We start from the raw sequence: 21,936 nt of genomic DNA, 5'->3' as shown, positions 1-21,936 counted from the left end.
CTAAAGAGAACCCTCATAAACCAGTAGTTCGAAACATGTTGGCCACAACCATCGGGATTCCTTTCACTTTGCATCTATATTGACAGTGGAATCCAGTTGGACCATCATTAATCGTTTCATATTAGGTGGTTTGGAACCCCATTGGCAGTACTGACATGGCGAGGCTATCTTTGAGCTGCCATGAGATAACCCGTTGGTTTAGAAACAATGGATTGGTTTGAACAATTGTTGTGTCGCTTTATTAACTGAATTTTGGGGATTTATGTTCTATAGAATGAGGATTATTTCCAATCCTCAGGATTGTTAAGGTTGCACAATTATTATTATTTGTTTATGAAATCCCTGTCATCTGCTTTGTGGTATATTTCATTTATTTGTTTTGTGTTAGAGCAGAGCATGTTTTCATTTTCATGATTTTTTAACAATTCATTACCTGTATCTATTCAATTGTGATATGAAGACATGGGTCCAGTCTATTTAAAAACCGGTCCTTTAATAAAACGCTTTGATTCAAAACCATCCACTTTCATTGCGGTTGTTTGTACTTCGATTGAGGCCCACGGTGGTGTTTGCCAAGGGCCCAACCCCCCAGTATTCCACTTTCTAGAAATGGCATTTCTAAGCTATTAATGACAAATCCCTCTTTACCACAGAAGAGGGTTTGTCATTGTGAATCTGATGATAGGAAACATTATGAGGCTGCTCCCAAGGGCCATTGTATGCGCTTTACAAATATCAAAAATAAATAAATAAACCACTATTGCAGCTTGAAGTAGTTTCAAGCATTCTCCAATGTTAACCTACGGGAAGAGCAAATCTGATAGGTAGTGAAAACACACAAGGGTATTCTTCACCACCTGGCTAGGGTACACACATGTGCACCTGTCCTGCCTTTCACCTACAACTTGCTTAACCCCTTAAGACTTCCCACAGGGGTGCTCTAGTGGCTGCGAAATATCCCCTCAGGATTGGCCAGTGATTTAGAAAGGCCAACCTGAGCATAAGCGCAATTGTTCACACACAAGCCTGCAATGGCAGGATTCACACATGTTCAAACACTTCATCTGTGTAAGTGTGCACCCACAGGCCTGCAATCGCAGGCTTGAGAAATATTTTAAAACATCAGGTCAGCATCACTTCCTAACATGCGTAGGAAGGGTACACACACTAACACACTGCATTTACAGTAGAAAAGTGCCCAGAGTACTAAGGCCACGAAAAGGAAATCAGCAAAACCCATCAGAAAAAAGTAAAAATATTAGGGATACACACCCGCGCACACTTCAGGTCTAATAATATCATGATGATATCACTGATCGCATTATACGGTTATTGAGTGTGCACCTGTGTGTTGATAGCAGAAATAGCGGAAACACTGGAGGCAAGGGCAATTGTGAACTATAAAATGTATATAGTGCAGTGTTTACTAAAAATTACAAAGGTTTGGTGTGAAAGAAGACATTTATCTCAAACAGGTAAAGGCTAAGCACACCTGATGTGGGTGTCAGAGGCATGTTTAAAAGTAGGTTGAGGCTTAAAGCTAAAGCCTGTTCTACAAAATATGTGAGAAAGGGTAGAGCCTTTGCTGTCAATACATTAACCACTAGTAGATATCAAGGCAAATGTCCACATTAATTAGTTGTAATACATTGGTATAGACAAATTCTATAAGCGTTGCATTCTTCTTTGCAGAACTTCACTTTAGACTTTGAGGCATTGAAGATTATTGAATAATGTAGAATGTAGGGTTGTTCCAATCACAGGTGGTTTCTCTCATACTGATGTTGGAAGCATGTTGCTAAGGTTGTATGCCATTATGACTGTCTCAGGAATGTGTGTTGTGTATTGTACTAAACTACCGACAGTTGTCCATAGGGCCAAACAGAATGTCTCTTTACAATGGCAGATATATGCCTGTCAATCTCTTGACATAAAATTGCTGATGATGTGAAGCCTTTAAGAGGGTAATCCTGTTAAGATGAATAGAAAATTGGCCATAGCTGTAGCGTGTAGAAGTACTTCAAGTCCACAGACCCTAAGGGATTGTATTACAATGACTGCATAAAGTCATCAATGATGTTAATGTTAATGTTAATGTTATATGTGCTTGTATAGCGCACGGCTGCCCCAGCAAAGGGGCGTCCCGGTGCTTGCTGTATGAAAAGTGGACAGATGATAGGGTCTGGGAGGTAAGAAGGGAGGAGATTAGTTTAACAGAAGAGGTGTGTTTTTATTGCTTTCCTAAAGGTCTGCAGATCTTGTGTCCATTGGATCTGATCAGGGAGGTCATTCCAGAGTTTGGCGGCCAAGTATTTGAAGGAACGGCCACCCATCCTGGATAGTTTGATACAGGGTACCGTTGTGAGATTTTGTCCTTCTGAGCGTAAGGTGTGTCGAGGGACGTATGTTGACAAGAGTGGGCAGAGCATGGGGGGGAAGCTGTCTTTAGGATTTTGAATGCTAGGCATAGCATTTTGAAGTGGATCCTTTTCTCCATTGGGAGCCAGTGGAGTTTGATAAGAACATTAGCCACAGATGTGTGGCGGGGGATTCGTACCAGCGCCCTGGTGGCGGCGTTCTGGACTCGCTGGAGTCTAGCTTTTTCTGCAACGTTCGTTCCTAGCAATAGGGAGCTGGCATAGTCCAGCTTGGAGAGGATGGCTGCTTGGACTATCGTCTGACGGGTTTGATTGTCAAAGAATCCTAGGATGGGTCTAAGGTTCCGTTAAATGCCGAAGCAGGTTGCTGCCAGTTTTTTAGTAATTTGAAATGTGCAGAGTCATATAAATATGTGAAGCCATAAGCAGTGCATGGCTGAGGCACAATTTTTTTGACTATTAAACGTTAGCTTTAACCGTATTTGCGATAGATAGATAGATAGATAGATAGATGGATAGATAGATAGATAGATAGATAGATAGATAGATAGATAGATAGATAGATAGATAGATAGATAGATAGATAGATAGATAGATAGATAGATAGATAGATAGATATGTTACACAGTGGCGATTGCCACTCTGTGTTATAGTTACATCAGAGATTAGAGCATTTATTATTTCACAAATAACACGTTTGTGGCTGTTTGGCATCTCCTCATGAATCTTATCAAAAAACACAGGTCATCCCCCTCATTTCCTCCTGTAAAGTTTCAGGGTGACTCATAAAGAGAGGTATTGACCATTCATTCCTATGGGCTTCATGGCCCATAGGAATCAATGGGCAATACCGATTCGATATTTACCGAATCGGTAAATACCGAATCCAACCGATTCGGTAATTCTGAAATTCCAATTACCTACATCTCCCCCCTTCCTATTTACCGATTCTTAAATACCGAATCGGTAAAATTCTGTATTTAAGAGTCGGTAAATAGGAATTACCTACATCTGGCCCTAAGAGTTCTGATTGGCTAGCCGCAACTTGGAAAGAAATGTTGTGATCACCATTACAGGACACAGGAACTTTATTTCCCCCTATTCTGAAAAAAAAAGGCATAAGGGGGAAGGGTAGGGGTACACTGATCCCCTGGACCTTATGTGGGGTTCCTTGAAGGACCCCTTGAGGACCTAAATACAAATACAAATTAGATTTTTGGTAGTCACACAGAACCCATTGAGGCAACACATAAGGTCGAACAGAAGTCCACCAGGACTCAGCAAGGCCCTAACCCTAGCATGTTTGGCTCCCTGTGGGGATATGGACAAATCCCTGGTCCCTGGTGAGACCCTCAAAAAACAACACGAGAGAGAGGGCAAGGAGTCACTCTTAATCCCCCGAAACTATATTATTCAACAACAAAAGAGTGTATCCAGAGAAACAAAGAAAAGTGGGCCAAATCACTACTAATTGGTAAATGAACCCTCATTCACCAACCTGGTCGGTGGCATGCTTCATCATAGGGTTGCACCAGAGATGCCTACTGCGTCTCTGGTGTGCTACAATGCCTGATTACAGCAGAGCGGGATGTTTAGTATGTGCCTATCAAAAAGTGTGACAAATGCAAAAAAGAGAAGGGTGAAAATTAAAAAGTGCAAAGGTTTTATCCAGAACAGTTTTAATGGCGGAAAACCAAATACTGGGTAAAAACAAGTGGATTGGATGTTCCTAACTGGTTTAAATTGACCAGGTCCATCCTACAACATGTTTTAGCTTCTAAACGTATTCCTGGGAGATTTCATCAGGACCAAAAAAACACCACAGCCGTAAAAGCACACTAAGGCGTACCCTAACCTGTGGCGTGTCAAACCGAATTAACTCACGGTTTTGCAGAGGGCCTTCAAGGACTTCCCAAAAACCATGAATGTCTGAAAGAAAACAACAAGGAAAATAATAGTGTATATTTTGCATATCAATTACACTTGTGCATGTGCATCCATAAATCTTCAAGTTTTTGTAGTGATTAATCTAATGTCTGACTGCTAAACAAGCAAATCTTAAATAATATGGCAAAAAGATGTCCATTCACATCTAGATTGCCATTTATTACTGGAAAAAACGGGGGGTGCCTACAAATTGTAGCACTCAAAAGTTGGTAGCAAAAAACAGGTATTTTTTAGCCCCTCAATACAGCTTTGCTCGTGCTGGGAAATTGGTTAGCTCATTGAACATGACCGGTCAAACCAACAGCATGAGCTGCTAGTTAGTTATGGCAGAACAACATAGTAAACAAACAAACAAATATAAAACATAAAGAATGCAGGGCTTACATGTGCAAGAAAGTCACATCACTCCTTAGGTACTGCTAGGGGCGGGACTCTAAATACACATCTAAAAAACACAAAAGGGAAATAATTTCACCAACCTTTAAACATCCGTCCCGGTTGTAATTGACAGTCGGCACGTAAAACAAAGGGGTAAAAGTACTCACTCAGAAAGAGTCAACCACCAGTGAGAAACCTACTCTATCCCAGCAGACCTGGAGAGGTCCGTGGCTGCAGAGACTGCCATAATATAGCTGATGAGTTTAGCGGGGAAAGGCGAGTACAAGGTCCCAACGCGTCATAGTAACAAGTGACCGGCAGTGAATCTCGTCCAAGACGGAAGTGTGGTAACCAAGACCACAAGACTAAACCATCAACCCCACATCGAAAGTTGAGAAAAAGCTTCATTGGGAATGCTGAATACTTACAAACGCACAGACACGTCTTGCTCAGACCCTGGCTTATTCACAGAAGTAATCAAGATGCAGTCTAATGAACATAATACTGCTTATAAATGAGTGGACTCATGCCAACATGTCCACAATGCAAAATATAATAATGGTTTGCTGTGGAATAGTGAGCAGCATTACACAACGCGTCATAGTAACACCTGGCCCTTGGTAGTAATGTAAATTGCGTCAGAGACAGAATGTTATGTGCGCAAAACTGAGCTGCCATCCCCATAAAAAAGTGGTAGAAAAAAGTGGGGGGGGGTTGGGTTAACTTGAAGACGTCGATATCTTTCAAAGGGCAAGAAGCACTCATTAGACAATCTTGTGTATTCGAAAAGTGTTCAGTTTATGAGTATATGATCAATAACACTGTATAGGCCATGAACTCTATGCAAATGAATGAAGAGAAAGTCACACAACCACAGGCCAAAAAGGAATGTCATATTCACTACATTATGGTCATGACCAAAAACCCCGAGCCAGTCACAAGTAAATCCTTAATGGATTAACCCAATACTGGAAAGAAGAGAAGAGCTTGTTTCAATGAATCACAGTCTAAAGGCAGTGGGATATTACTATGAGGTAAAGAGGCTAAATAGAATCACAGTGTTAACATGATAACAGCCAACTACCTCCAGTTGTTATGCCTCAAAACTGTTCCCCACAGAATATTCTCATTCAGCCCATTGATACTCGTGGACAAACAATAAATCCATTGTTGCTCTTTCTCAAACAGTAAGCCTGATGTTCTATTCCCAGGTGTTATGTGCTCAATTATGGTCCACTGTAAGTCATTGGGAGTGTGATTACGCTGCAAAAAATGGATAGTCAGCTTAGTAGTGATTTTCCTACAACGAATATTACTCTGAGGTTCACAAATTCATTGTTTAATCTTGCGGGTGGTCATTCCAACATATTTGAAACCACTGTAGTGTAGTTCCTATATTTCCAATGGGCTCTGCACATTGGAATAATATATCCTATATATGTGACGTAGGACTTAAGTTGACTAGGTCTCTATTGAATATATTATACTTAATTGTGAGTGCCAGTTAGCTCAGAAGTCACTAGAATCTTTCTCGAATACACAAGAAAGGATTAGTTTCTGACAACCGCATTAACATGTCAACTTTGTTTCCCCAGGAATAAAACTGATCTTCAGAGTTGTGGAAACAATAGATAGATATTTCACTCAGTTAATTGCGCATGCTTTGCTTCACCAGAGGTGCAGAGAAATACAAATAAAAGTATTGAACAGTCTTCTTTCTCATGCAGAAGAAATGAACTGCTATAATCGTAATACTGGCTGTAAAGTATAATGCGTACAGGACGAAGAGTATTAAGAAATAAATACTGTAAAAGCATGGTATGGTTTCTAAGCCATAAAATACATACATAAATAACAAAGATTAAAAGTACTCAACTAGTGCTTCTAAAATACGCCTACCCCAATGTACCTAACCTAAGTCTAGTACGAGGGAAGAAATAAGGGAGGTGTAGCATAGGTTTAGTTTCTTTGCCAAGAAGCTATCCAAGATTTCTCTTATGGTCTAATCAGCTCCATAGCTTGGTTTAGAATGAAGGAGGTCTGGTATCTCTGTTTCCAGACTCGATTTCCCAACACCCCGCAAGGGGAGCTTGGAAACACTGGAGCTGGATTCTCAGCAAGAGAAAGGCAACCTCTCTGTCAGTGCGTCACCTGGAGGGTAGGCTACCTTCGGCACTTGCTGTAGCAAGATGCGTCGAGCAAGTAGATACTCGAACTGCTCCAAACCACGTGTGTTTGCTAGGGCAAGTGTTGGCATATTTATACCTTGAAGGTGCCTGGATTGACGTAAGGTCGGACATAATAACTTCACCAAAGAACGGTAATTCTTTGAAAACGCCATGATTTCTAGGATAAATTAATAATTAAGAAAGGGGATGTCTCTGACTGCTGAAGCCGAGTTTTCCAAGGAATCGTTGTGGCTTAGTGGAAGTAGCCATGCCTGTATTAGGACCGCCTGGGCTATGTCTAAACATGGGTATGATTTCTATGCCTATATAAGGGTAATGTGAATTATACCTATATAAGGGCATGAATCGGGAACATTACACTGGGATCCTAAAATGCTATACAACACCACATGGGCAAGTGATTAAATAAACAAAGTTCATTGTGTTTTCATTAGTATGGGAACACTGTATCCATGTCTTACCCATCTCTAGGGCTAATGTCTTAGTGGGGGTAGTCAGGAACCACATGGAATATGTCCTGTAATAGGAGGTAAACCCAGGCATTTAGGACTGAGATGTCTTCCTGGTCCTTAGCATTCCTAGGTCTTGTGTGTACCAAGGCATCCCTGATACTCGCTTTTCTGAATGAGAACAGAGGTGTGTCCCATTCACTGTTGTTACTTTTAATAATGATAGAAAGCTACGATAAGCCTGTATAAAATATTGATATTTCAAGATTTTACATTATAGGCTCCCTTATACGAGGTTTAAACCTAAAGTAGACTTAACTGTGCTGCAGGTGGAAAGCTCATGACTGTGACCTGGTGCACATCTTATAGCGCTATCCATGACCATCAGATTACAGATGTGGTTAAGGCATTTGCTATGTCACACATGTGGCTGCTTTTTTAGACCTTCAGCTAAGCTGGACATCCAGCCTGACTCCTCATACTTGAGGGGATAACACATCATATTGACAGAGGTGGATGTCTGCAGTGCGCTGAATGGCCAAACTCAGGATCATCTGAGAGTTGCATTAAGCTGAGGACCTACCCAGGATGAATAGAGGTTATCCTTCTTGCAGCACATGAATGTATCCTAGACAGATACAGGTTCAGACTGCACTTTGAAAGCAAATCTGGGTCCCATGCCTGAAATACTCTGTTCAGTCCACCCCTAGAAAGAATTAACCATCCTGAGTTATATGTCCAGACCCATTGACACAGAGCATAAGTGGACAAAACACTCGTCAGATAGTCGGGTATGGGAGCTAACATATAGGTCCTATCACCTGTGTAGAGAAATGAACCCATCTCTACATAGATACCCCATCAGAACGGCACTGGCAATTCTGGCATGTCTTTGCGGTAGCCTCATTTGACCCCAACCCTTTCTCTCCTCCAGAATCAATTCTTCCTCCACAGTCACGGTGATATGTAGCTCGGATTTACCCTTTTGCTTTGATTCGAGTGATTTGGATGCCAGTACGGAAGCCCGCAGCAGGTCGAACAAAGACATGGGAAGGAAGAGAGAAATTGATCAGGATTTAAAATGGCGATGTAGGAAGTGAAGCCACAGATAATTGCCCTGATGAAGTTCCTTTTTTTTTCTTTTTTTTTTTTTACGTATATTATAGGACAAGTTTCGTCCCGGTACAAAGCCGGACTGTTCTGGGGCAACCATCTCTGGCGCGATGAGGTACAGTCGGGTGGCCAGGACTTTGGCATAAAGTTTAGCGTCGACGTTTAAGAGGGATATCGGTCTGTACGAGCTACAAACATTAGGGGGTTTGCCTGGCTTCAATATGGTAACCAATAGGGCCTCTCTCATTGTGCAGGGCATGCTGCCGTCTTCGCATATGTCGTCAAACAAGGACAACAGGTGTGGAATGAGTTTGTCTTTGAAAGCTTTATAAAATCCTACTGTCAGACCGTCTTTCCCGGGAGCGCGGTGTACGCGCATGGTAGCCAAGGCCTCAGAGAGCTCGTCCTCCTGTATGGGCGACATGAGAAACTCCCTGTCCGACTGCGCTAAAAACGGTAGTTGTATATGCTCCAGGTAATCGTCCATGTCTGCCTCCAGATCTTGTGTTTTGGTAGTGTACAAGTCAGAGTAGTAGTCACGAAAAGCAGAGAGAATGTCCTCATCCGCCGTGACCGTGTTTCCTCCCGGGGTATCAAGTACCGTCAATCTGGGGGTTCATTTCTCGTCATGCAATAATCTGGCTAACAGCGAGCTAGGGCGTTCACTCTCACCGTAAGTTCTCGCCGAGGCGTATTTCCCCATGTAACAGACCTCCCTGTCCGCTCCTCATTGAATTCCGAGACTAGGGATCACAGCCTCTCAGCCACAGTAGGGTCAGGGTCAGTCAAGAGTTTCGTCTCTAGGTCAGCCAATTGGGATTCTAGGGTGCGGAGCGTCTGTCGTATTGCCTTCAGCACACTGGAATGTTTGGTCATAGCTATCCCGCGAATGAAGACCTTGAATGCCTCCCAGACCGTTTGGAAATTATCTACTGAGCCCAAATTCTTCTGAAAGAAAAGGTCTATCCCCTCCGCCAGTTCCCCTCTAAAGGTGTCATCCAATAGGGCATGTGGAGGAAAGCGCCAGGTGAATGGGGGGATCCTGCGATACGGCGGCGTCAAGACCAACAGTATAGGTGAGTGGTCAGACAGTGTTCGCGTGAGTACAGTGCATCCTACAATTTGGCTAGTGATGGAATGAGAGGCCAACCAGTAGTCGATCCTGGTATGTATTTCATGAAAGGAAGAGTAGTGTGTGTACCCACCCCTGCCCGCATTCCTGCTTCTCCATACATCCACCAGATCCAACGTCAACCAATGTCAAACTGAGTATTCTTTTACCAAGGAATCAATTTGTGAAGCAAAACTGCCGTGCAGTGTAATTTCAGGACAGGAAGTCAATCCCACACACTTACTAAGCACTGATAAGCAATACCAAGGATATCAGGCAAGTTTGTACGGAGTAAACTCGCACACACATGCACACAGTACCATAATGTGGTACAACATATATGCAGCAGCTCAGTTGATAATGCACATGTAGATTCCATGGTAGGAAACCCTTCCTTCCCTTCAACTAACCCTGACTACCCTACACCTACGGGCTGGAGAAAAAGAAAAACATGTTTCTGATACTAGGCCAATCGCAGCCGAGACACAGTTAGTCGGGGTCCCAGGAAAAAAGGTGGAGGTAGGCAGCAGGTCTAATTAGGCAGCACTTGACAAATGGGGGTTTGCCTACTACTCTGGAAGTTCACCAACGTTATGGGGAGCAGAAGCAGGCTGAGGGATATAGACACTCAGTCAAAGGATTCCACTCAGTGCCTTCCGGCACCAGCCTAGTCTGGGAATCACAGGGGGGTTTGCGGTCTCTTGACCTACTTCTGATCACCCTCAGAAGCGTTCATTAGCCCAGCCAATTACTCTCACCACCCAGGCCTGATCCGGGCAATACTACCTGGCAACACAAAGTCATCGGGCTGGGTGAGGAAAGGTCAGTTGCTCAGCCATACAGATGGCCTAAAAATGAGCAATCGATGAATGAGTGATAAATTAGTGGAGCCTCTTGGAAGAAAGAGGCACTCCGTCAGACACACATCAATCAAAGAAGTGCCTAGGCTATCCAGCCAACCCAGAACATCAATTCACTCCTCCTTGCCTCCCTGGAAATAAGGCACAATGCCTGGTGAGCATTGGTATGAGTCACACCAGACAGTTCTAGTCACACACAATGTAGAGTTGCAAACTCATTACCTCCATGGAAATGGGGCACAATGTCTGGTGCATGTTAAGCTGAGTCGCACTTGGGAATTCCAGTCACACACAGTGAAGAGCTGCCAATTCCATAGCTCCCTGGAAATTATGCCCAGTGTCTGGTGTGCATTGGTCTGAGTTGTAACAGACAATTCCAGTCACACACACAATGAAGAGTTGCAAATTCTGTGCCTCTCGAGAAATGAGGCACAACGTCTGGTGCACGTTAATCTGAGCAGTACCAGACAATTCCTCTCGCCAGTAGACAACCCTCTCTTTCCACAGTAAGAGAATTTTTCTCAACTGTGGAAAGAGAGGGTCTTCTACTGGTATTTGTCTGCTTATGTTGACAAGACAATAAATGGTAAGGGTGTGAAGAAGGCTGAGTACTAGACTCTTTATGGGGAGGTTAAAAACCAGAAACTAAAAGGAGAAGTTTCTCTGGTAGAACTCTGGTATAGAATGACCTGGGGCTGAACTTGGGAATTGGCTGTTACATAAAGTGTGGTTCGAATGAAATTAAGACTGGAAAATAATTTTGAGATCGAGAAAAGAAAGAAAACACAGTTGTTTCTCTTGCACACAGCAGAATTCTAGTTGGGATCAGTTCCCATAGAAGATACAAGATTTCACACGAACCATCACCTGCCTAAAGCCCTAAAGAGAACCCTCATAAACCAGTAGTTCGAAACATGTTGGCCACAACCATCAGGATTCCTTTCACTTTGCATCTATATTGACAGTGGAATCCAGTTGGACCATCATTAATCCTTTCATATTAGATGGTTTGGAACCCCATTGGCAGTACTGACATGGCGAGGCTATCTTTGAGCTGCCATGAGATAACCCGTTGGTTTAGAAACACTGGATTGGTTTGAGCAATTGTTGTGTCTCTTTATTAACTGAATTTTGGGGATTTATGTTTTATAGAATGATGATTATTTCCATTCCTCAGAATTGTTAAGGTTGCACAATTATTATTCATTTGTTTATGAAATCCATGTCATCTGCTTTGTGGTATATTTCATTTATTTGTTTTGTGTTAAAGCAGAGCATGTTTTCCTTTTCATGATTTTTTAACAATTCATTACCTGTATCTATTCAATTGTGATATGAAGACATGGGTCCAGTCTGTTTAATAACCGGTCCTTTAGTAAAACCCTTTGAATCAAAACCATCCACCTTCATTACGGTTGTTTGTACTTTGATTGAGGCCCACGGTGGTGTTTGCCAAGGGCCCAACCCCCCAGTATTCCACTTTCTAGAAATGGCATTTCTAAGCTATTAATGACAAATCCCTCTTTACCACAGGGGAGGGTTTGTCATTGTGAATCTGATGATAGGAAACATTATGAGGCTGCTCCCAAGGGCCATTGTATGCGCTTTACAAATATCAAAAATAAATAAATAAATAAATAAATAAACCACTATTGCAGCTTGAAGTAGTTTCAAGCATTCTCCAATGTTAACCTACGGGAAGAGCAAATCTCATAGGTAGTGAAAACACACAAGGGTATTCTTCACCACCTGGCCAGGGTACACACATGTGCACTTGTCCTGCCTTTCACCTACAACTTGATTAACCCCTTAAGACTTCCCCCAGGGGTGCTCTGGTGGCTGCGAAATATCCCCTCAGGATTGGCCAGTGATTTAGAAAGGCCAACCTGAGCATAAGCGCAATTTTATACAACGTGTTTTTAGTCTTATTCGCACTCAAGTGTGTTGCGTGTGTAGTTGATTCGTACTGGTAGGTGGTGCTATTAAAGTGTAGCCCACTGTGCTGTGGGCTTGGCTATAATCTCAAAAAGCGATACTTCCCTCAGGAGTAACGTCGCTTCAAAGCACTCATATATGAGTATTCATCTTGTGTTCCATAAAGTTCATTCAAAGGTTGTAATCACAGTTTCAATCTTGTTTATTTCTTTTGATGTATGTTTTATTCATTCATAAAACTCTTCAGAAAATTCCATTACAATTGTTGTAATGGAATTTTCTGAAGAGTTTTATGAATGAATAAAACATGCATCAAAAGAAATAAACAAGATTGAAACTGTGATTACAACCTTTGAATGAACTTTATTGAACACAAGATGAATACTCATATATGAGTGCTTTGAAGCGACGTTACTCCTGAGGGAAGTATCGCTTTTTGAGACATAAGCGCAATTGTTCACACACAAGCCTGCATGGCAGGCTTCACACATGTTTAAACACTTCATCTGTGCAAGTGTGCACCCACAGGCCTGCAATGGCAGGCTTGAGAAATATATTAAAACCTCAGGTAAGCATCACTTCCTAACATGCGTAGGAAGGGTGCACACACTAACACACTGCATTTACAGTAGAAAAGTGCCCAGAGTACTAAGGCCACGAAAAGGAAATCAGCAAAACCCATCAGAAAAAAGTAAAAATATTAGGGATACACAACCGCGCACACTTCAGGTCTAATAACATCATGATGACATCACTGATCGCGTTATAGGGTTATTGAGTGTGCACCTGTGTGTTGATAGCAGAAATAGCGGAAACACTGGAGGCAAGGGCAATTGTGAACTATAAAATGTATATAGTGCAGTGTTTACTACAAATTACAAAGGTTTGGTGTGAAAGAAGACATTTATCTTAAACAGGTAAAGGCTAAGCACTCCTGATGTGGGTGTCAGAGGCATGTTTAAAAGTAGGTTGAGGCTTATAGCTAAAGCCTGTTCTACAAAATATGTGAGAAAGGATATAGCCTTTGCTGTCAATACATTAACCACTAGTAGATATCAAGGCATATGTCCACATTAATTAGTTGTAATACATTGGTATAAACAAATTCTATAAGCGTTGCATTCTTCTTTGCAGAACTTCACTGTAGACTTTGAGGCATTGAAGATTATTGAATAATGTAGAATGTAGGGTTGTTCCAATCACAGGTGGTTTCTCTCATACTGATGTTGGAAGCATGTTGCTAAGGTTGTATGCCATTATTACTGTCTCAGGAATGTGTGTAGTGTATTTTACTAAACTACGGACAGTTGTCCATAGGGCCAAACAGAATGTCTCTTTACAATGGCAGATATATGCCTGTCAATCTCTTGACATAAAATTGCTGATGATGTGAAGCCTTTAAGAGGGTAATCCTGTTAAGGTGAATAGAAAATTGGCCATACCTGTAGCGTGTAGAAGTACTTCAAGTCCACAGACTCTAAGGGATTGTATTAAAATGACTGCATGAAGTCATCAATGATGTAATTTTAAATGTGCAGAGTCATATAAATATGTGAAGCCATAAGCAGGGCATGGCTGAGGCACAATTTCTTTGATTATTAAATGTTAGCTTTAACCGTATTTGCTATAGAGAGATAGATAGATGGATAGATAGATAGATAGATAGATAGATAGATAGATAGATAGATAGATAGATAGATAGATAGATAGATAGATAGATAGATAGATAGATAGATAGATAGATAGATAAACAGATAGATAGATAGATATGTTACACAGTGGCGATTGCCACTCTGTGTTATAGTTACATCAGAGATTAGAGCATTTATTATTTCACAAATAACAAGTTTGTGGCTGTTTGGCATCTCCTCACAAATCTTACCAAAAAACACAGGTCATCCCCCTCATTTCCTCCTGTAAAGTTTCAGGGTGACTGGTCAAGAGAGGGCTGACAAAATGGGGGCCCCAATTTTCTCCATACAATTTCCCATAGGAACTTGAGAAACATATACAGGAATAATGGCTAAACTCATTAAAACTAAAATTGGCAGAAAGCTAGAGCTTTACTCAGAAAATCTGCCTTCTGTGATTTGGTGTAAATTTGTTCAGTCGTTTCTGTTAAATTAAGATTAAAAAAATAGAAATATATGCTCAGTTCGAACCCAACAGGACTCCTGCATGTTTGCAAATTTGAAAATGTCACCATTCTGCTTGGTAAAGACAGCTTTTATTCCTATCAGATACTTCAGTTCTGTGGGACAGGTCACATGAGACATAGGGCCAGATGTAGGAGCCCTAATACCGGTCGGTAGCGGCCGAATTCGGCCGTTACAGACCGGCATTAGGGTTTTCAGATGTAGGGGGCCTATATTTTATCGATTCTGTAAATTTACCGAATCGGTAAATTTACAGAATCGGTAAAATACTGAATCGGTATATTTACCGATTCGGTAAATCCACATGTAGGTGGCACTCCTAAGAGTGCCACAGACCCTTAAAAATCGGTATTTTACCACACAATCCAATTGTGTGGTAAAATACCGAATTCAGGTGTGCATGCACATCTGTCCATGCACACCTGTGCAATGTGACACACAGACATGCTCTTAGGGCATGTCTGTGTGCCACATGGCACACAAGTCCGGAATTGGGGTGCTAGAGGGTGTCAAAGTGACATCCCCTGCACCCTTGCAGGATTCGGTATTTACCGATTCGGTAAATACCGAATCGGTATTGACCATTGATTCCTATGGGCTTCATGGCCCATAGGAATCAATGGGCAATACCGATTAGGTATTTACCGAATCGGTAAATACCGAATCCTACCGATTCGGTAATTCTGAAATTTGAATTACCTACATCTCCCCCTTCCTATTTACCGACTCTTAAATACCGAATCGGTAAAATTCGGTATTTAAGAGTCGTAAATAGGAATTACCTAAATCTGGCCCTAAGAGTTCTGATTGGCTAGCCGCAACTTGGAAAGAAATGTTGTGATCACCATTACAGGACACAGGAACATAATTTTCCCCTATTCTGAAAAAAAAGGCATAAGGGGGAAGGGTAGGGGTACACTGATCCCCTGGACCTTATGTGGGGTTCCTTGAAGGACCCCTTGAGAACCTAAATACAAATACAAATTAGATTAGAAAGAATCAACCATATTGAGTTATATGTCCAAACCCATTGACACAGAGCATAAGTGGACAAAACACTCATCAGATAGTCGGGTATGGGAGCTAACATATAGGTCCCATCACCTGTGTAGAGAAATGAACCCATCTCTACATATATACCCCATCAGAACGGCACTGGCAATTTTGGCATGTCTTTGCGGTAGCCTCATTTGACCCCAACCCTTTCTCTCCTCCAGAATCAATTCTTCCTCCACAGTCACAGTGATATGTAGCTCGGATTTACCCTCTTGCTTTGATTCGAGTGATTTGGATGCCAGTACGGAAGCCCGCAGCAGGTCAAACAAAGACATGGGAAGGAAGAGAGAAATTGATCAGGATTTAAAATGGCAATGTAGGAAGTGAAGCCACAGATAATTGCCCTGATGAAGTTCCTATAAGGGATGAAACGCTTTGGCTTGGTCTGCCAAAACGTGATGATTGGCATTAAATAAAGGATCTGTATATAAATTCCAATGTTTGATGATTCATTTAAAAAAAAAAGAAAAAAAATCTTTGGTTTACAAGAATTGGAAATAAGGGTGATCACAGCTACAAAAAATGAGGGACAAGGAAAATAGAGCAAGGGTATGTTGTTGCCCTCCTATTTTGAAAAATGTTTGATTTATGGTGGCCTGCCTGATTGGTGGTGTATGATTTATCATTATTTGTTAGGTTCTGTTTGGAATAGACCGGTATAGGTGGGCGATCTACTTGTCAGCAATTTGTATTTGTTATACTTGAGCTTTAACCATTGATTCTTCAGTACATTCCATAAAAAAGAAAAAGAGAAAACAAAGTAGAACAGTGAAGTTATTAAAGGAGATTTTTGATAATCTGGGAGCTGAAAGAGCAAGACAGAGCGTGCTACCAATTAGCAGATATAAGAAAGGAGGGGAGCTGTCTGTGTGCAGATGTAATTCATTCAGATAGCCGGTGAGAGAATACCATGTGATTTTAATTTTTGTTGATTTATCGTAACCTATGTATCCGATTATAGATGTGCTGTAAGGAATCACCACATCCCATAGTGAGTCTAAATCACATCAATTTGCCACCTGCAAAACAACAACGTTTTCACCTATTCTGTCACTGCATGTTGACATCACACAGGGGATTGGGCATGTGCAGTGTTGTCTGAATTCGAAATGCAATTAAAAGGCAATATTTGACATTTATGTACCCACAATGGCTCGAGATTATACAGACCCTAACGTAGAATACAGTGCACCAGGGCGATGACGAAAGATGAGCATCAAACCAGACGTTGGGCTCGTGCACAGAAACCTTTCTTACAATGCAACTCCCTGCCATTAATTTTTTTTATTTTTTTCATCTTAAAGTGTCACGGTTCAGAAATCAAAATTTTGAAAGCAAATAGTGTTTTTTTCTCAAATAATTTTATTACGTGTTCGTGAAGGAATAAAACAGGAGAGAAGCACCATACAGAAGAAAGAATAACATTTTCATTCAACATTGTGGAGAACAGAGGGAGATTTGACACTATTTACATTGGTGGTAGAATGCACTGTGTGTGGAAATCAGGCCGGAAATAAAACACAGGTATGACAAAAGTAAACCTTATGAGTTCATATCTCAGATATGTACTTTCTAGTGCATCACAGCCACCCAGATTCCAGCGGACTCAAGTCAGTAAGAACATGTTGGCAGGAACTAAAAATCGTGTAGTGTATCACAGTAGATGCCATATCGAATAAACACATCATGTAGGTGGGACAGTACATGAAATAAATTGTCTTTCCTATCTACATAATCAATTAGTGTCGACCTTATTTTTAGACGTATACTTAAGTTGTAATTACTTTGCAAAAAGTGTGTGGCATATTTTGGACAATACTACTTATAGACTGTTGTCGAATTTCATGAATTGGGCTTTGAATGAATTAGCTGCTACTAAAATGTTTCTAACCAGCCTACATGCTGCTCTTCTCACAGTTTATGTTTGTGATTTTACAGTGTTCTAAACGGCATGTTGTTGTTTGGAATTCAGACTAATGTTGTTTATAGCCCATGGAGCTCATTTATGAAAAGTGACGCATCGCTTCGTGAAAACAGCGATGCGTCACTTTTCGTTGCGCCCTCCTTGCGACCCAAATGTTGCATCATATTTACAATATGACGCATCATTGCGCAAGGACTTACAGATATGTCAGTATTTCTGACGTATCTGTAAGCGCAAAAGTGACGCATTGCTGGAGTGTGTCACTAAAGTGACGTAACTCCAGCAATGCGTCCTTTCATATCGGGCAAGCCCCATGTGAAAGGGCCTGTGTCAGTCTTACGCCTGCTGTGAGGCAGGCGCAAGATTTTGACGCAATGGCGTCCTAGAAGTGGCGCAGTGAAATCTCATAGATTTCACTGCATCACTTCTATGACCCTTCCTTGCGTCAATACGCCCCCCTTGCATACATTATACTTGGGACGGGTATATTGTGGCGCAGGGGTTTACAAAGTGACGCATCTACCTAGATGCGTCACTTTGTAAATATGGCGCAACAAGGCGCATTTTTTACGCCACTGGTGTGTCACAAAAAGTGACGCACCGGCGGCGTAAAAGTGACGCACAGCCTCATAAATGAGGCCCCCTATATTTACTATCGTTGCTGGACTCGTGACTCTCCAACCAATTGGGGCCATATGTACTCAGATCTTGTCAAGTTTAGCAAAGATATTTCTCTTTAGAGCATATGCCCTAAAACATTGCGAATCAACATGCCCAGCGTTTACTTGCCCTACATTAAGTATTCAGCTAACATAAATGCATCTAGCAGCCACAAAGCATACACCAGGTTACCCCATGAAAACACTGCATCTGGGTGACTCGTCAACCCTCTGAGCTGCAATCACACATTCTCGGTCGGGAACTGTGTCCATATTCTTGATTCATTTCAGACCTTTCATCCTTTTCCATGCATATGCGCGCTCCTATTCTGCCTTTGTTCATTTTTTATCGACCTCTTTTCGTAGGTTGCTTTGTGGCTGTATGTCTCAATCTTCAATAACTCTCAGTTAATATGACTATATAAATCCACATATCATATATTACATATGACATCTTTTTCAGTACTGCTTGGCGCTTCTTCTTCTCTCCCCCAGCAAATGTATTGTGTAATGACAGTCCTCAAGACATAGGATTCAGCAAGCCTGCCCCAGTGCTTGCTAGACTACTAGTTAATAAGATAGCCTTCTCCTTGAAATGCAACCGAAACAGGTAACTCATTCCTTGCTCTGCCTCTGAACATATGTCACCACAGCGATGCACAGTGCACAGTTGCGCCCTTCACTGCAGTAAGTAGCTACCATAGAAAAATGCCCAGTCTCTCCTGTGGCATTCATTTATTGATTAATTCCACAGTCATATGTATAGGTACTCACAGAACACTCCATGAACCTCCAAGAACGCTCTCGGTTATGACACAAAAAAACAACTGCCTTAGCAATTTTCAGCCATAAGAGTTGTAAACACAAAGTACTTTTTTGTAATTGCCTGTGCATTCATGTTAATTCTTGGCAGATGCCGCTTGGTTCATCATTCAGTTCAGGGTAGTTCTCATTGCCTGCATGTGTGCCCTTTTCTTCTTTTCTCCCTTATAGCACATTTCTACATCCACATCATATCCTAGATCACTCTGCAGCTGTATATGATCATCCTCAGTTAAAGTCAAAAAGCTGCTAATCCACGTTGCTTCTCCCTAGGAAGAGGGTGACGTCTAGAAACCGTGGTGCTTACAAAGCAATTTAAACGAATCCCTCATTAATATGGGATTTTGCTCTTCTGTGGTTCTTTTGCAACCACCTGTCTTCCTCCTTGTGGGTATTGTGATTTTACTGTGAATAATGGCACGCTGTTTGCATGCTTCAGCTATCATAGCTTATTTATGGTTAATAAATAACTCTATGAGGGCCTTGTGAGTTAATTTTCTCTTCCAATGATGTGATGTCTGGGTCAGTCTCACTGATGATGCCCAAATAGGCCAAATCCAGTCTGGGTTGCTTGTGTTTCCCTTCAGAAGGAGGCTCGCCTGGCAGTTCAGGATGGATTGCTTCCATGAGGAGCAGGGTCAGACCTGGTTTTGCATAAGGGAGGCTTCTGGAGTGGCACACTGTTTATGGGTTGGGATGCTTCTCGTTTATGGGTTGGGATGCTTCTCCAAGCAATTGCCAGTGGTTAGACTATTTGCAAGCATTCCTCCCATCACCTGTTGTGTACTCAATCTTCACCTAATCAGGTCCCAGGGAAAATCATTAGTGTGTCTCTATATAAACACCTCAAAATGATGAGCTTCTTTTTCATGAGATATTTACAGAAGATTGATTCTGTGAATCCATTGCTTGGAGGCTCAGGAACAGGACAGTCTGGTCATTATAAATGTCTGGCACAGGTATTTCCACGTCATACCATGTACTGCACTAAAAGAACTCAGATCATTGAGCTTTATTGCAATATGCTGCCTGTAAGTTCACCATCACTACTCAGGAGATAAGCCTTCCTATTTTACTGGAAGCTGTTGTCAATTCAGATTATTCAGCAGCACCATTCGCCATGCATTATCAATCTCTTTAACATTAGAGGAAGGCTGACACTAATTCTAGTTTTCTCCCTCATTTTGGACTGGAGAGGAGCTGGCTAATAAAGTGGCATTTGTGATGTCTCGAACTTTGTATTGCTTCTACTGACAAGAGGCTACATGAATATTGACAGTGGCTTCCTTCTTATTTCAATGGTTCAAGAGGAAGCACGCAAAACACAGCAATGAAGACCAAATAGCGTCTAATTGTCAGACGTCTTCAAAGAACTGTCGCTATTGAAACTTCAGCACAGAGAGAGGCTCCTGAAAGGCACTGCATGCTAAAGCCAGATGTTGCTACCTTCGGGGAAAGTGGATAAGGGTATCTCAGTAAAAGGTAAATGTTGAATGGATGGCAGATGTGGTGGTGTTGTGCTGAATCGCAATCTGTAGTGAGAAGACTCTAGAGGAAGCATTTGAGCACAATCCCTCCTAACATGGCCACCTTTACAGCACTATGGTTTTTGGAAAATCCAATCCTATTTCTACGAGGATCAGCCTGCAGAATTAAATGACCCAAGTCTAATTACTATGGTCTGGACAAACTGCTAATTACCCCAATGTTGGGCTGGAGTGCATCTCTTCCCAGACATCTCTGATTCTTCTGCCTCAGCAAACAGGTCCACCATCAGTTTAGTTTTAACAGCCTCCCCAATTACTCCTCACTAATATATGTATTGTGATGATTTTGGGACAGCGTGACCACACCTGGTCCCTGATTATGACTGTCCTAGTATTATGAGTCAGTAATATCGCACCCATTTTACACTACTATAGGTACCTTTATATCTGAGTCTTAATATTATAGTGAAGGCACACGCTGATCACCTATAGGCAACTATGAAACGAAAGTTACAAATGGAAGTCAGTGCTTCTTTCTTCCTTCACAAACCCCACAACTTCCTCAATGTATGCTCTGGAAGATTTGTCTTTCTCACATAAAGCTGGATTATCCAACCTGAATCAATGGTTTTTAGTAACATTGCCCCTCTTGGAAGTCCATTTGGATCCTTTTTATCTAAAACCAGGAGAATGGGGCCTTTTTGGGAGAGTCGGTGTCTCAGGTGATCATGAATTCCATGCTTCCTTCTCCTTCAGCCCATCAATAGGTGACCGGCTCCCTGCCCATTGCTCTCCTTTACACCCTTTCGTGGGACAGACTTCCGTCCCATTCTTAATCTATTATTTGGTTTATGGACTTTTAGTTGGATGAATTCTACAAATTGTTGCCATCAAGAGAGCCTAGCTGTGGGAACCATTAATTTCCCAGCCCAGTGGCATTTACACTGAACAAAATCAACACCAATACACTAGGCTGTAGGAAAGGAAGGCTCTGAAATGCATACAATAATGACAAGTAAGCTGCAAATTGCCAAAATGGTGCCTCACTGGTTCAGGTTTCCCACTGGGTAATAAAGATGAGACAACATACTATTTGATTGTCATGTCTGTGATTGGACAAATTATGAAAGAGACGCTGTGTAGAAGAACCATCACGTTTCGCATATAGCCACACCCCAAAAAGTGGTGTTTCAAAAGGCTGCTTTAGCATTAACCAGCAGTCAAATAATGTTTAAGCTTACCTGTTTTTTGCAAACTCTGTTTGGAAAGTTCATCCTGTAGTTTAACAGGAGAGGCAACAATCAAATTCTCTAGTTCTCTCGAAGCTATGCAAGTGAATTTCTGACGTCCATGATGTTAGAGGAGTATTTATTACGTCACAGCACACATTCCTGAGATCCAAATGGGCTAGTAACATGATTGCTTTTAACCCATAATACAAAAGTATATCTCAAAAAGGACGCCCAAGGCAG

Source organism: Lissotriton vulgaris, chromosome 4_1 (genome assembly GCF_964263255.1).
Source record: "Lissotriton vulgaris chromosome 4_1, aLisVul1.2, whole genome shotgun sequence".
Taxonomy (NCBI): domain Eukaryota; kingdom Metazoa; phylum Chordata; class Amphibia; order Caudata; family Salamandridae; genus Lissotriton; species Lissotriton vulgaris.
Note: the sequence above shows the minus strand (reverse complement) of the source record.